Source organism: Podarcis gaigeae (genome assembly GCF_964106915.1).
Source record: "Podarcis gaigeae genome assembly, chromosome: 9".
NCBI classification, from domain to species: Eukaryota; Metazoa; Chordata; class Lepidosauria; order Squamata; family Lacertidae; genus Podarcis; species Podarcis gaigeae.
The window spans coordinates 71,165,536-71,181,680 of NC_139685.1; the positions used below are offsets into that span (position 1 = coordinate 71,165,536).

At 44.7% G+C, this 16,145-nt stretch overlaps 1 protein-coding gene across 2 annotated transcripts in view; it reads left to right on the top strand.

Moving 5' to 3' along the window:
* Nucleotides 1-4,478: 4,478 nt before the first annotated feature.
* The window catches only part of NPFFR2 (neuropeptide FF receptor 2), a 50,626-nt gene continuing 38,959 nt past the window's right edge, over nucleotides 4,479-16,145 (top strand). The window contains exon 1 of one of the 2 annotated variants that reach the window (XM_083756712.1): nucleotides 4,479-4,982. The gene's annotated coding sequence lies outside the window, so the exon portion shown is untranslated. The remainder of the gene's footprint in view (nucleotides 4,983-16,145) is intronic. The other variant, XM_083756711.1, reaches the window with a different exon arrangement.

A 16,145-nucleotide genomic window follows, 5' to 3' on the forward strand; every position in this document is an offset into this window, starting at 1 on the left:
TGACATGGACAAGAATTGACCAAATATGGACATCCAGAGGGTTGGCACCTAAGATCAGAAAGGTGGAAATCTGCCCAAAGACCTGCTCCGACCATAATGCATTAAAGATGGACATGAGACTACAACCAGCTGGCTCTTTCAGATGGAAGATGAATGACAACTTGTTTCGAGATCAGGAAATTACCAAGAAAGCCCAAAAAACTCTGAAAGATTATTTCGAGATAAATTTGAAAACGATGGTGGAAAAAAAGAACTATCTGGGACGCAAGTAAGGCTGTGATGAGGGGGTTCTTGATACAACAGAATGCTGTTAAGAAAAGGGTACAAAGTGAGAAAAAAGACATTATTTTGGAGAAAATTAAAGAATGTGAGAAGAAATTAAGATCAAAACCGAAGTCACAGCCGATTCTGAGAGAAATTAAACTTTATCAGGCACAATATTCTAGATTGATAAACCAGGAAATTGAATGGAAAGTTAAATTAATGAAACAAAAAACATTTGAATCGGCAAATAAATGTGGGAAACTGCTAGCTTGGCAGTTGAAGAAGAGACAAAAAATGAATACAGTTACAAATTTAGAGATTGAAGGGGAAAATGTACAGAACCCTATGGAGATTAGGAAGTGTTTCCAGAGGTATTTCAAACAACTGTATACTCAAGGGCCACAAGATGAGGCTGAGATAGAACAATTTTTGACAAAGAATGGGCTACCAAAATTGTCACAAGAGAATAGATCAATCCTGAACTGCAGAATTACACGACAAGAGATGGAACAAGCCATTCAGAACATGCAACTGGGCAAATCTCCAGGGCCAGATGGGCTTACCTCCAAGTACTATAAGACATTGAAAGACTATTTGATACAACCACTGATGGAGGTAGGCAATGAAATTTTGGAGGGGAAGAAGGCGCCGGAATCGTGGAAAGAGGCCTTTATCACATTGATACCCAAATCGCAAATGGAAAAAGCACAACTTAAGAACTACCGTCCCATCTCCCTCTTAAATGTGGATTACAAAATATTTGCAGACATTTTAGCAAGGAGACTTAAAAAAGTTTTAAATGAAGTAATTCACAAGGACCAGGCAGGCTTTCTCCCAGGTAGACAGTTGTTTGCTAACACAAGGAATATTATAGACATTTTGGAACTCTTGCAAACAAACATTAATACAAGAGCCGTGCTAATCTTTATAGATGCGGAGGCCTTCCTTTTGGGTATTGTCAGCCAGAAGGTGTTAAAGAAGGACCGAACATTTTTTATGTACGCAACAACAGCAGCAAGGATACTTATCGCTAAGTACTGGAAAACCCAAGATTTACCCACGGTGGAAGAATGGCAGATGCAATTGACAGACTATATGGAATTGGTTGAAATGACGGGCAGAATCCGAGACCTGGGAGAAGAGACGTTGGAAGAAGACTGGAAGAAATTTAAGATTTATCTACAAAAATATTGTAAATTATATGAATGTTAAGGAGGATGCTAGAATGTAAACAATTGGGCACCATTGAGATAGAGGAAGTGATATATGAAGATAAGTTAAATTTAAGAAAAGACAAATCTTTGGAAAAATTTTAAGTTATATTTAATTTTTTTAGATTTGAATAAAGGATATTAAAAATTAGAGATATAATATTGGAAAATTAGATAATAAGAATCGAAATATGGGGATAAATTTGCTGGAAAAACCTTCTTGGCTAGGAACGCAGGAGCGGGAAATATGAGGGAGTCCAAAGAAGTTAAGAAGATTATGTTAAAAGATATGTTATATGGTATTGTTTATTGGAATTGTAACTAAATTAAAAAATTGTTAATAAATATATATTTTTTAAAAATAAAAATAAAATAACGACAGCAAAGATATATAAAGAAAAGCAGTTTAAAACAATGACACATACAGAAAAGCAATTCAGATCAGGGAAGGAAAGCAAACAGGATAAAGGTTTTAGAAGGCTTGCTAAGCTGAGGAATATGTTATTGCCCCAGATCCATATTGCCCCTCCCTCAGCAACAATCCTCTAAATCTACTTGTCTCTTCTTTACCACCCACTTAACCAGTGGGAATACGACCAGCTGCCGCCTTGGAAAACAGCCTTCTTGGGGGGAAGTACATTTCTCAGGCCACTGCAGCACCAGACAGGTAAGAGGTTGGGCTTGAGTATCATTGAGATAGAGCAGGGGTCAGCAAACTTTTCAGCAGGAGGCCAGTCCACTGTCCCTCTGGCCTTGTGAGGAGCCGGATTATATTTTTTTTTTTTGGGGGGGGGAATGAATGAATTCCTATGCCCCACCAATAGCCCAGAGATGCATTTTAAGTAAAAGCACACATTCTACTCATGTAAAAACTCCAGGCAGGTCCCATAAATAACCTAGAAATGCATTTTAAATAAAAGCACACATTCTACTCATGTAAAAACACACTGATTCCCAGACCATCTGCGGGCTGGATTTAGAAGGCGATTGGGCCGCATCCAGCCCTGGACCTTAGTTTGCCTACCCATGCTCCAGAGGAAGCAAAAACAAGCTTGTTCCCTCTTTCATGTGACAGCCCTTTAGATATTTGAAGATGGCTATCATATCTCCTCTAAGTCTCCTCTTTTCCAGGATAAACATACACAGCTCCTTCAACCATTCCTCATAAGGCTTGGTTTCCAGACCCTTGATAGAGAGGCAACCTAAGGCCCATGGGCTGGATGCAGCCCAATCGCCTTCTAAATCTGGTCTGCGGACAGTCCGGGAATCAGTGTGTTTTTACATGAGTAGAATGTGTCCTTTTATTTTAAATGCATATTTGGGTTATATGTGGGGCCTGCCTGGTGTTTTGACATGAGTAGAATGTGTCCTTTTATTTAAAATGCATCTCTGGGTTATTTTGGGGGCATAGGAATTCATTCATTTTTTTCCTCTTCAAAATATAGTCTGGCCTACCACATGGTCTGAGGGATGGTGGACTGGCCCACGGCTGAAAAAGGTTTCTGACCCCTGAGATAGAGGGATGGTGTTGGGGAGTAGGCAGCAAGACTGAAAGGTTCTCCGGGCAGAGCGAGTGGTGGGGAAAAGAAATAATATATGGCTTGCTGGAGGCCTTCTAGTGTAATCTTCCAACGAGAACCAGTGTGGTGTAGAGCTAGGAGACTCTGGTTTTAGTCACTGCCTTTTAGCCTAACTTACTTCACAGGGTTGTTGTGGGGTTCAAATTAGGAGGGCAAGACACACGTATGCCATCTTGCACACCTTGGAGTAAAAGGTGGGATCTAAATGCAACAAAGAAACAAACAACATCCAGATCAGTGCAGAATAGCCAAAGCTACAGCATCTCCCAACAAATTACCGTCCAGCCTTTGCAGACCTTCAGTGAGGGGGTTGGATTTCTTCTCTGGCTCACATTAAAATATAACCCAGAGAAGAATCTGAGAGTCATAAGGCTCAAGTTTTAAACTATGGCTCAGAGGGGCAAGTTGCTCTTGCCAGAGGTCTGAACTGATTGCTTCCAGAGAAGGCTTTAGAAACCTTGTCAATGACTGCATTGGATATATCCAAGGTTACAGGTTGCCCAGCCCTGATATATAGTGATGGTGTTGGTGATAAATATAGGAATTCAACAAGTGAAGGTTCTAATTACTGGAGTGCCGTATGAAAAATCCACATCTGGTAAAGCAACCTCTCTATGTCTGCAGAGACACAAGATTAATCTTGGATCCAGAAAATACACAGTCCTCTGTGTTTCTTAAGGCTGCAGCCATAAACACACATTGAAAAGAGTCTCCCTTTCCATGGGATTTACTTCTGAGTAAAATGGTTAGGATGGGACTGTAATAGTGTGATGTTATGCATGGTTGCTCCGAAGCAAATCCCACTCAGTTCCATAGGGCTCATCCCTTATTCACAGCATATAGAATTGCAACAACCAGCAACCCACCTATCCTATTGAATTTTGTAGGGCCTACTTCTGAGTAAACACAGGCAGGGTTGCAAGCACCAACCCAATCTTGTGTGATGTTAACCCGTTATGCTTAGCTATGCATAGGACCAGGTTTTAACAAAGCTATGCATACTCATAAGAAATCCCTACCAAAAATGATAATCGATGGGACTTACTCCTAGGTAACTGGGTACAGGATTGCAACCTAAGTCTACAGAGCCGAGGCAACTGAGGGAACACCGGCAGGCAGGCTGCTTACCCTTCCTTTGATCCAACTGAATTAAATCCAGTGAGATTTACGTCCGAGTAAGCATGTACAGGATTGGAAGGCAATCTTACTCGGCTACGAGTGATCGCCAAAGAAGAAGACAGGATTGGGTTGCGCTCGGCACCGCGAATCCTGCGCGATCCACACACCTGATCACACAGGTGTCAAACGTTTTCTCTCTTTCCTCATAACCAAGGCGGCTGGCTACTCTTCTCAAGTAGGTTCGACGGTCTTTCGCTTTTGGATCAAGAACGCGCGCGCCTCCATCCCCCTCCGACCCGATGCAAGCCAGGCGCGTATTTGGAGAGGCGACAGCGGACCCGGGCGCTCAGATCAAACTACCTCCGCCTCTCCTTCGCCTTGCCCCGACGATCAGGATAATAGGAAGGCGGGGCAGGGCTTCTCCTCTCCTCCTCCTGGCGTGCCTCTTCGGCTGGGGGAGGCTCCGGACTCCACCCAGACCCGCCCCTCTCACAAGATGCTAAAAAATGCCACCGAGAGTGGGCAGAGCGCACAGCCGTCGCGTGGCTGACTCCGTCGTGCCGCTGCCGCCTGCTCGCTTGCAGCAGTAGGAGCCGCGGGGAAGACAGAGAGAGAGGCGCCTTCGACTAAACCGCCAGGGGCAAGGAGGCCACGAGAGGCTCCGAGGTCCGGACATGGGACACGTGGAACATGAACCGCCGGAGGGCGGCGGATCTTGGCGGAACTGCGCGTCCGCCAGGGGGAACTTGGAGGACCTCTGCCTACGCAGCGTCCCGCTTCCGTGGGGAGCTTTGCCTTAACCCGGTGAGTGGATCTAAAGAAGGGTGGGAAAGTTGAGCGGTTCCCCTTTTCCTGGGTGGTCCAGGGAGAACAAACCATTTGGAGTTGTCGTCGGGTTTGGATTTGTAATTCGGGGTTCTGGGTTGGGTGGATAGAGAAGATCAGGAACCAACGCAGATCTTAATTTCTCACGCCGTTCTTGAGTTCTAAAAACGGAGAGGTTCCGGGGCTGAAGGTTCCCTGTATCGCTTATCTAAACGTTTCCTCTTGTCCAGGCTCCCGTTTCATAGAATTGCAGAGTTGAACGGGACTACGGGGGTCGTGTCATCCAACTCCCTGCAATGCAGAAATCTTTTGCCCAGCTTGGGGCTCGTGCCGTACCGACTGGGCTATCCCAGACGCCTGTTGTGAATGGCTGTGGCTAGCGGGAAGGGAATTCTGTGCATGCACCAAAGCATTACTGTTGTTTTTATTTATTTATTTATTTCCAGAGACTCTGGTGCTGAGAGGTCAGGCTTTGAGGATGGGGTTGTTCTGTTTCAAGCATTCACACTTCCCCAAACACCCTACACTCTTAAACGCTTACAAAGTAAAAATTAAAAAATCTCAATGGGGATAGTCAAAACATGATAAAGCAACAATGGAATTAGATAAAATAACAGCCTTTCCCCCTAACATACTAGATAAGCCCTGGCTTGCTTTGAAAGCCTTACCTTCTGTTTACTTGGGAGTAGGCCACACCCAGTACTCTCTCTCTCTCTATATATATATGTGTATATATAATATTTATTTGTATTTCAAAAATAGTACAAAAACAAAAAAGAACAAAAAAGAACACAAATACAAAAATACAAAACTAAAAACAATTAAAAACATAAAATTTCAATTGCTTATTTTCTTTTAACTTATTTCCCAGACCTCCTCACACCTCCCCTTTTTGTATTCCAATTCAAATTATTAATTCAGCAAATCCTTATTATAATTTATTATAACTTATTATATCTTTTTCTCAACCTTTACATTACAGCTGGGAACCACTTAATTTCTATCCAACATCATTCTAACATTCATTAATTTTACAATGTTTCTGAAGATAGTCTTTGAATTTCTTCCAGTCTTCTTCCGCTGACTCTTTTCCCTGGTCTCGGATTCTGCCAGTCATTTCTGCTAGTCCCATATAATCTATCACCTTCATCTGCCATTCTTCCAGAGGGGGTAAATCTTGTGTCTTCCAGTACTTTGCAATGAGTATTCTTGCTGCTGTTGTTGCATACATGAAAAATGTTCTGTCCTTCTTTAACACCAGTTGGCTGACCATGCCCAGGAGAAAGGCCTCTGGTTTCTTCAGGAAGGTATATTTAAATACCTTTTTCATTTCATTATATATCATTTCCCAGAAAGCCTTAATCCTTGGGCACGTCCACCAAAGGTGAAAGAATGTACCTTCGGTCTCTTTACATTTCCAGCATTTATTATCGGGCAAATGGTAGATTTTTGCAAGCTTGACTGGGGTCATGTACCACCTGTACATCATTTTCATAATATTCTCTCTTAAGGCATTACATGCCGTAAATTTAACCCCAGTGGTCCACAACTGTTCCCAGTCAGCAAACATAATATCATGCCCAACATCTTGTGCCCATTTGATCATAACCGATTTCACCATTTCATCCCACACCCAGTACTCTAGGAGTTATAAACTTTCAAATCAAGATGGATGAGATTATCATTCCCCTATGTTTTGATGGCATACATGGAATCCCTCTTTGAAGTACAGGGAGGGTACAATGGCAATCCAACAGTCAATAAAACTGTGTGCTCAAAAGAACGCAGTGGAAATAAACCTGACTCTGTGGAGAGAGGTCTTACAGGAGGCAAGAAGGTGTCAGATGCTGATTGAGGTGTTGAACACTTCCAATACAGCCTCAAGCAGTGGCTCCCAATTAGCTAAGTACTGCAGACACCATGTTCTGCAAAAGCGAAGCCATGGACCCCTCTGTTGAAAATTCTGGTAGTTATTGTTATGTGAATGGTGCTGCGGAACCCTAGGGGTCTGCGGACCACCAGTTGGGAACTGCTGGGCTAGAGGATGAAGGAGACCCTTTGCAAGGCTAGGATCCATGAGTTGGTGAAACCTCAAAGTTCATCAGGTTTAACCTGTTGTGTTCAATGGGACAAAACTGCTTTTGACAAAAAAGGGTTCCTGCTTAAGTAGCATGAGGACCAGGAGGTGGAGAAGATATTTCCATACTCTGCATGGATGAGCATTTTTCTCCAACCACCGCATTTTACTTGGATGAAAGTCCCACAGGTGTTTGATGGGACCTATGTGCATCTTTGGGGAAATGTGGTCCTTCAGAGGATTCTGAACTACAACTCCCATCATTCCTGCCCATTGGCCATGCCAGGTAGGGCTGATGGGAGATGCAGTTCAGCAACACCTGGAGGGCCAAAGCCTTCCCACTTCTGTGTTGCAGGCGCAGGAGCCCTTCTTGGGGAAGGAGGTATTGAATAACCACATTTTCATTGATCGTAGGCTGTTGATATTCCTGATGCATCTGAAAATCCCCATAACTCTGTCCCCAAATATCCCTAGCCATTGCCAGTTACCATTGCATATGATTATGTCACCATCATTTTATGAGGTTCTTTAAAAAGCAACGTAAGAATGAAGGTGGGTCTCTGCCCCAAGGAGCCTACAAACTGAATTTCAGGTGTGGAGAAAACAAAGAGGCTGAGGAGGAAGGGAAAGGCAGGGGTGAGAAGAAGTGAGCCTGAAAAACAGAATGAATCAGAATCGATGTACACAGGCAACTCACACCATAAGGGTGTGAAATAGCTTTTCCTTTCAAAGATGCTTCTCTCTCAGTAATGGGACCTGTTTTTCTGGGGACATTTGCCGTTCGAAAAATCTCGCTTGATTTTGTTTTGTACTGAAAACATGTCCACTGAAGGTGGTTGGAAATCGAGAAAACTCTGTTTTAGGTGAAGCAAAAAAACCTCTGCTGGGTGAACCTCGGTTAGCTGTGTGAGCTTCTGAGCGATTGTTTTGGGTAAAGAGATGTGCTGTTCACAAGTTTGTGCTGCGTTGTTCTAGGGAGACATGCCTAAGATTGAAGAAGGGGTGCAGCTCAGTGGTAGAGAAGCTTCATTCCCGCATTTAATTCTGGGACCTCCAGGCAGGATTGGAAATGTCTCCTTCCTGAAACCTTGGGAGATGCTGCCTGTCAGTGCTGTCAGTACTGACAATACTGAGCTGGAGAGACCAATGGTCTGATTGGGTAAAGGGCAACTGGCAGAGCTGTAGCTCATTGGTAGAGCATCTGTAGAAGGTCCCATGTTCAATTCCTGGTGTCTCCAGGTAGGACTGGGACAGAACCTTGTCTGAAATCCTGGAGTTCAATTGCCAGCCAGTGTAGACAATATTGAGATAGATGGACTGATGGTCTCACTTGGCATAGAATCATAGAACAGTGGAGATGGCAAAGACACTGAGGGCCATCTCATTCAACCCCTGCAATGAAGGAATCTCAACTAGATCATCCATGATAGATGGCCACCCAACCTCTGCTTAAAAACCTCCAGGAAGAAGAGTCAACCACTCTCATGGGAGTCCGTTCCACTGTCGCACAGTTCTTACTCTCAGAACGTTCTTCCTGATGTTTCGTTGGAACCTCCTTTCTTGTGACTTGAAGCCATTGGTTCGAGTCCTACCCTCTAGAGCAGGAGAAAACAATTTTGCTCTATTTTCCTTGAGACAGCCCTTTAGATGTCTGAAGATGGCTGTCATATATTTTCTCAGTCTCCTCTTATCCAGGCTAAACACATCAATTCCTTCAATTGTTCCTCATAAGGCTTGTTTTCCAGCCCCTTGATCATCTTGGTTGCCTTCCTCTGCACACATCCCACTTTGTCAATATCCTTCTTAAATTGTGGCTCCCAAAGCTGGGCACATTACTCAAGGTAAAACAGAGCGGGACTATTATTTTCCTTGGAACACTATACTTCTGTTGATGCAGCCTATAATAGCATTAGCTTTTTTTGCTGCTGCATCACACTGTTGACTCATGTTACACTAGTGACCTGCTAAGATCCCGAGATCCTTATCACATGTACTACTGGCAAGCCAGGTGTTCCCCCCATCTTATATTTGTGCAGCTAGTTTTTCCAACCTAAGTGCAAAACCTTACATTTGCCCCTATTGTAATTATTTTTTTGTTAGGTTGGACCCAGTTCTCCAATTTGTTAAAGTCCTTTTGAACCCCAGTTCAATGTTCCTGTGTCACATTCTCCACCTGTGGTCTGAAAGATCAGTTGCTCATTTTAGACAGTGCTACTAAGCTAGATGGGCCACTGAATTGACTTGGTGTAGAAGAGCTTCCTATGTAAAATGTCAGGCAATCAGATTCCGAAGCCTGTCTCTTAGAAAACAAGTTTGTGCACATTTCCATTAGGACAGAGTTAATGTTTTCAATGCAAATAAGACATTTCCTTCATTTATAATCAGAGTTGCTCTGTGCTTGAGAGATTTAGCTGGGTTGTCATTTGTCTGAGCAGTCTAGCCTGAAAAGTGCGTATGTTTTCGGAGAGAGTGTTTTAGAATGGCAGTTCGTAAGCCGTGAGCTAGAGAGAGAACAAGAACAACATTTGAGAGCAATGGGTTGGTTTGTATATATGTGTAAATAAACTAGATATCGCAAAGACACCACGGTCTCTGCTGTGCCTCATTTTTCTAAAAGGAAACACACATCCTGCATAAGAGCCTGGAACCTCATGCTGAATGTAATAGTATTGTATTATATTCTGTATGGCTCCTTTGTGGAAAAGCTCCCTACCTATAAGTAGAAAATCCACACACCAGAAAGCAGGTTGATTTGGGCACTTCCATCTTTCAGCTTGGAGTTTGCCTTCTTTTGGACCCTTTGTGTGAGAACTTTTAAGCCTCATTCTTTGAGCTTGTAATTCCAGACAACCTGCCCCCTTCTTTCCTTTCTGCATTTGTTTTGTTGTTGCTGTTGCTGTTGTTTTGCACCTTTGTGTTTTGTTACTTTATACATAAGGGGAAAAATGCTTTCCTTTTTCTTTGATTGTAAGGAAACACAAACGTCTTTCTGCTTGGGTGGCACTTCTGACTTTCTTTTCCTCACCTGACACATGAAGGGCAGGTAATACATTTTATTGCCATCAAGGGCACCACCTAGGGCACCCAATTTTCAAAGAGTGGGCTGGGCCCCCTCAAAATTTTGCAGCACATGCCCACGATGCACCAGCACATCGCACGGCATGTGTGAGTGACACCAGCACGTTGTGCAGCAGGTGCACACATCATGCGGCACTGACCCCCCTCCATTGCAGGGGCAAGCCGGTGTGCTTGTTCGCCATCATCTTGGCATGCCTGGATGGGCACTTTGGGCGCTTTGCCCTCAAATGCCAGCAGTGTGGACATAGAGCTGGGGAGAGGTTTTTCTCCCTTTCTCATCATGTTAGAACTTGGGGGCATTCAATGAAGTTGAATGCTGGAGGCTTCCATGCGGACAAAAGAAAGTCGTCCTTGACACAGCACATAGTTAAATCCATGGAATTTGCTCCTACCAGAAGTGGGATGGCTTCAAAAGAGAATTAGGCAAAGCCATCGAGCATAAGGCTATTACAGTCATACTTTGGGTTACAGACGCTTCAGATTGTGTTTTTTCGGGTTGCGGACCACCGAAACCCAGAAGTACCGGAATGGGTTACTTCCGGGTTTCGGAGGTCGTGCATGCGCAGAAGCACTAAATTGCATTTTGCACATGCACAGAAGTGCTAAATCATGCTTTGTGCATGCACAGAAGCGCCGAATTGCGCAGACACGGGTTACGAATGCTGCGAGTTGTGAATGTGCCTCTCGCACGGATCACGTTCGCAACCCGAGCGTCCATTGTAATGCATTTTATGCACAGAATCAGTGCTATTTTCTGGGGGGACGCAGGGCGACGCATTTCCTTAAACATTTTGTGAATCTAAGTTGGATTTCATTGAGGGCCAGTATTGAGGGGAAAATGAGAGTACAGTGATACCTTGGTTTACAACCATAATCTGTTCCGGAGGTCCGGTTGTAATCCAAAACAGGTTGTAACCCAAGGCATGCTTTTGCCAATGGGGCCTCCCCCCCAAAAAATGGGTTGTAATCCCAGAAAAATGGGTTGTAATCCAAAAAAAGGGACACGCACTCCTGGGTTTGACATGGTTGTAATCCAAAACGGTTGTAATCCAAAGTGGTTGCAAACTAAGGTACCACTGTACCCCTAAACATTTTTTTAAAAGAAAAAAGCACTGCATAGAATTATAGAATTGTAGAGTTGGAACGAACCTTGAGGATCATCTGGTCCAACCCCCTGCAGTGCAGGAATATGCAGCTGTCCCATATGGGGGCGAATCCTGCAAGCTTGGCATTATCAGCACCATGCTCTAGCCAGCTAGGCTAAGATCTGTTCAAGACAGTATGTCCCTGAATACCAGTTTCAGGGTAGCACTAGTGGGTCAAGAGCTGCTTCAGGGGGGCTTGTAGGAAAGGTCTTCCCTATGGAATTTCCCAGAGACGTTTGGGAATTAACCACCGATTTCGGGAAATCTGCAAAATGTCTGGGATATTAAGGTTTATTGCTCAACAACATTGAGTTTCATTTCCTCAACAAAGTTTGTGTCTTGAATCTTCTAGAAATATGGCAACAGGACAACGTGGGATCACATCCATACCTTCCAACATTCCTCAGATGAAAATAGGGACATTTTCATCTGAGGAATGTTGGATGGTATGCAGGATATCTCACCCCTCCCACAACTGACCCTCCTCAACCCCCCTATTTCCCCCTGTCCAGCAAAGCATTTCCTACCAGAAGAAGGGCATGTGCCACCACCACCACAACACATCACACCACACCACACACACCCTCCGCATCCTGAGAAAAGGCTTTACAGTACCTCGGGTTAAGTACTTAATTTGTTCCGGAGGTCCGTTCTTAACCTGAAACTGTTCTTAACCTGAAGCACCACTTTAGCTAATGGGGCCTCCTGCTGCCGCCAGAGCACGATTTCTGTTCTCATCCTGAAGCAAAGTTCTTAACCCGAGGTTCTATTTCTGGGTTAGCGGAGTCTGTAACCTGAAGTGTATGTAAACTGAAGCATATGTAACCCGAGGTACCACTGTAATGCGCAAGCGAGGAGGCTGGCAGCAGCAGTCATGGAGAGGCAATGGGAAGTTCCTTTGCAGCATCCACTACAGGCACTCAGAACAAGCGCCGGCTCAGCCTCCTCCAGGGCTGCACTGGCAAGGGAACCAGATACATTCTGGGATCAAAGCAGAAGCCAGGGTGGCTTTTGTAATGCCAGGAGTGTCCCTGGAAAACCAGGACACTTGGAGGCTATTCACATTCAGGCCCTTGGTCTGAGTTTCTCTACCCCTGCATTAGAAGATGTCTTTGGTTAATGATTCTCCCCAGCAACTGAAAAATTGTCTTCTCCTGCTTGAACCCCCAGAGAACCTTGGTGTTTAGGAGAGACTTGTTTCATGACTGTGAGGTGAGGAAGACAATGAAATGAGTCTGGGCTTTCTTGGTAGCAGTGCCCAGTGTTAGAAACTCAAATGTTCTCGGACGAAATACCTTCCAGAAGCCCATTCGGCTTCCGGAACATTTGAAAACCAAGGCACGGCTTCCAGAGCCGGGCTCAGGGCGGCTAAGACCAATAAAATCACAGTAAAAACATAATAGGGGGAAAAGAGGTGTGTGTGTGGGGGGGGGGGGAGAAAACCCCCAATATAAAATACAGGTTAAAATGCAATTTAAAATGCAGCCTCATTTTAAAGTAGCTGATAAATCAAGCGGTTTTACAGCACATTAATACATAAAATAAAACAATCCAGAATAAAACGAATTTAGTCTTCAAGGAAAATACTTCAGATTCTTCTGTAAGTGACATTTTGCTTTCCCCGTATTTATTTAGCTACTTAATTTATAGAGCTGCCCCGTAGCAGAAGGACTTGAGGAAGTCAGGGTGGTGTAAGTGGTTAGAGTGTTGGACTAGGACCTGGGAGATCAGGGTTCAAGTCCCCACTCAGTCATGACGCTCACTGGGTGACTTTGGGCCAATTACAGCCTCTTAAGCTACCCCCCAGAGTCATAGTAGGGATTAACTGAGGAAGTGGGGAACAACGCACTCCTTGAAGAAAAAGGAGTGACATGCAATAAATAAGCTCTTTTCCTTACCTGTTTTAGAAAGCTGGAGGGGCCAGTCAGATGGAGCTGTCAATTACCAACCTGTCATTCAGAGATCTCAACATGGTCACAATTGGAGTCACAAAACATGCTTGGTGGTTACCTAATTTTAAACCCTGGCAGTGCCTAGACTGAGGAACTTACTGCCCCCTAGGAGATCCATCAGCTTGCACATGCAAGAGATATCTCAGGATGGCTTTCTTAAAGCAATTTCTCTCTCTTTTATGGTCGTGTTTCTGGTTTCTTGACCTACGGCTGCTGAGCTTGTGTGCAGCTAGAGTTGCCGCTGGATCTGCCTTGACCTATCAAGTGGTTTTTCTTCAAGATATCTATTGCTTTAATATTGTTCTCTGGTTTGAAATACGGCTTTTAAGCTGTTCCGGGTGCCCCTACTTGGGGCAGAAGAAGCCCGATATAAATTGCCATGATGTGTTTTGGAGGGCTCTCTCTATAGCCGGTGCCATCAGAGTGACAGGAGCCTATAAAATAATCAGCAGCTTGTGGAAATGTAGCCTTGGGCTAAGTGGTTCACCTCTATCCCACTCTTCAATAAGCGCAGTCTGTTGATGGTACTCACTATGGCAGCGCCACATAAGAGTGCATTAGTCTTCTCGCCACATGCTTACAAGGATATGATTGTTAGCTGCTACTATGTCCGATTTGGAGATCTAGTGTGAAAGCCTATCTTGCCAGTTGGAGGGCACATTTTGGTTCGTGTTTGGGATGTGTGAATTAAAATGAAAACCTCACCAAATTTCTCTACCTTACCGAGGGCCATGCTTCAGATGCCATTAAATGTGACATTAGTAGAAACTGTGTCGATCTTTCTTTCTTTCTTTTTAAAAAATGTTAATAACAGGCACGGAGGGGGTGAATTTTAATTGGAAATGCAGCATGCGAAGAAGAGAGGTTTTCCCCTTCCCTCACCAGCTGTGATACCAACTAAATTCATTTCCTGCGCTGCTGCTAACCTTTGAGTGAGTGGATGAATCTCCTATTTACGGCAAAGGAGGGAAGCTCCTGGCTTTTCAGTCTCTGGCTTTTGGGGGTTCTCTGTTCCCTTCCTTGCTTAGGTGTTTGTGCTAAAAGCTGCTGCTGTGCTGCCCCGCGGTCTCCAACTTCTCCCTTATGTGAAGCCAACAAAGGATGCTTAAATGGTCTTTCATCCTCCCCTACACGTTGGCTGACTCTGCTGTCTCCTCCTCATTCTAGATGCAGTTGTTGGATTCTTGGGTAAGGAAAGTGATGGCTCAGGAAGGGCAGGACTGCTCCTATCATGAAGCAGAGTGAGCCAGCTGCCTCAGGCGGCAAATTCCAAGGGGCGGAGAGCTTACAGAGATGTGTGCCACAGTCTGCTTTGCACACCCTTAGCCGCCGTTTCCCAAACTTTGGTCACCAGGTGTTTTGGGGCTACGATTCCTGCCGTTCCCAGTCACTGGTCCTGGTATCTAGGGATGATGGGGGTTGGAGACCCAAGTTTGAGAAACCCTGCCCTAGGCTAACATGCTGTCTCTTTTCCATATCTTAGTGGAGAAGGGCCTTCTGGCGGTTCCCTCACTGCGAGAAGTGAGGTTATAGGGAACCAGGCAGAGGGCCTTCTCAGTGGTGGCACCCACCCTGTGGAATTTCCTCCCATCAGATGTCAAGGAGATAAAGAGCTGCACAACTTTTAGACGATGTCAGGGAACTTTTTAATGTTTGATGTTTTATTATGTTTCTGTATGTTATGGAAGCCTCCTAGAGTGGCTGAGGCAACCCATTCAGATGTGCAGGTATAATAATAATAATAATAGAAAAATAGCTCAGTAGTAGAACATCTTCCTTGCATGCAGAAGGTTCTAGGTTCAGCCACTGGCATCTCCAGGTACAGGTGACGCGGGTGGTGCTGTGGTCTAAACCACTGAGCCTCTTGGGCTTGCCGATCAGCAGGTCGGCGGTTCAAATCCCCATGACGGGGTGCGCTTCCATTGCTCTGTCCCAGCTGCTGCCAACTTAGCAGTTCGAAAGCACACCAGTGCAAGTAGATAAATAGGTACCACTGCGGCAGGAAGGTAAGCGGCGTTTCCATGCACTCTGGCTTCCTTCACGGTGTCCTGTTGTGCCAGAAGCGGTTTAGTCCTGCCGGCCACATGACCTGGAAAGCTGTCTGTGGACAAACGCCGGCTCCCTCAGCCTGAAAGCAAGATGAGCGCTGCAACCCCATAGTTGCCTTTGACTGGACTTAACCATCCAGGGTCCTTTACCTTTTACCTTACAGGAGATGTCTGAAACCTTACAGAGACCCTGCCAGCCAGCCAGCATAGACATGGTTTAAGGCGGCAGCTTATCATTCAACGAACCTTCCTGTGTCTATCTTAACTTTCCCCCCGAGATATCTTTGTCCCAGGTGTTCTTTGGGCAGTCTGGGGCAGGTTTCGGGACAAAGGTGCAGCTGGTGTGGGACACTAAGATTTCTCTCATGGCAACTAGATGAGACACCCCACTGAAGCTGATTCCCACAGACCTTTGGGCAGCCACCATGAGAAAAGGATGCCGGTCTAGATTGGCCATTGGCCTGATCCAGCCTCCTACTCTTATGTTTTTACTTTCTTGTGGCAAAAACATGCAAAAGTGGTGCAGGCTATAAATAGACTAATTTGTCCTTCCCCAGCCCAGAGAGGTACCACTGGGGTACCCAGATACACTGGGATTTGTAAATAAATTAAAAACTTTGACTTCCACCCCTCCCTCACCAGAAAAAAATGTTGTTTTGTGTTTTTCATCTGAAAATCTGCAATGATCATTCTACCCACGTGTGCTTCATGGCTTTGAGTTTTATAAGAAACTTTACGAATATCAAATTTTGATGCTTCAGGTTGCAAACACTTCTGGTTACAAGACTCTGCTAACCCAGAAATAATACCTCGGGTTAAGAACTTTGCTTCAGGGTGAGAACAGAA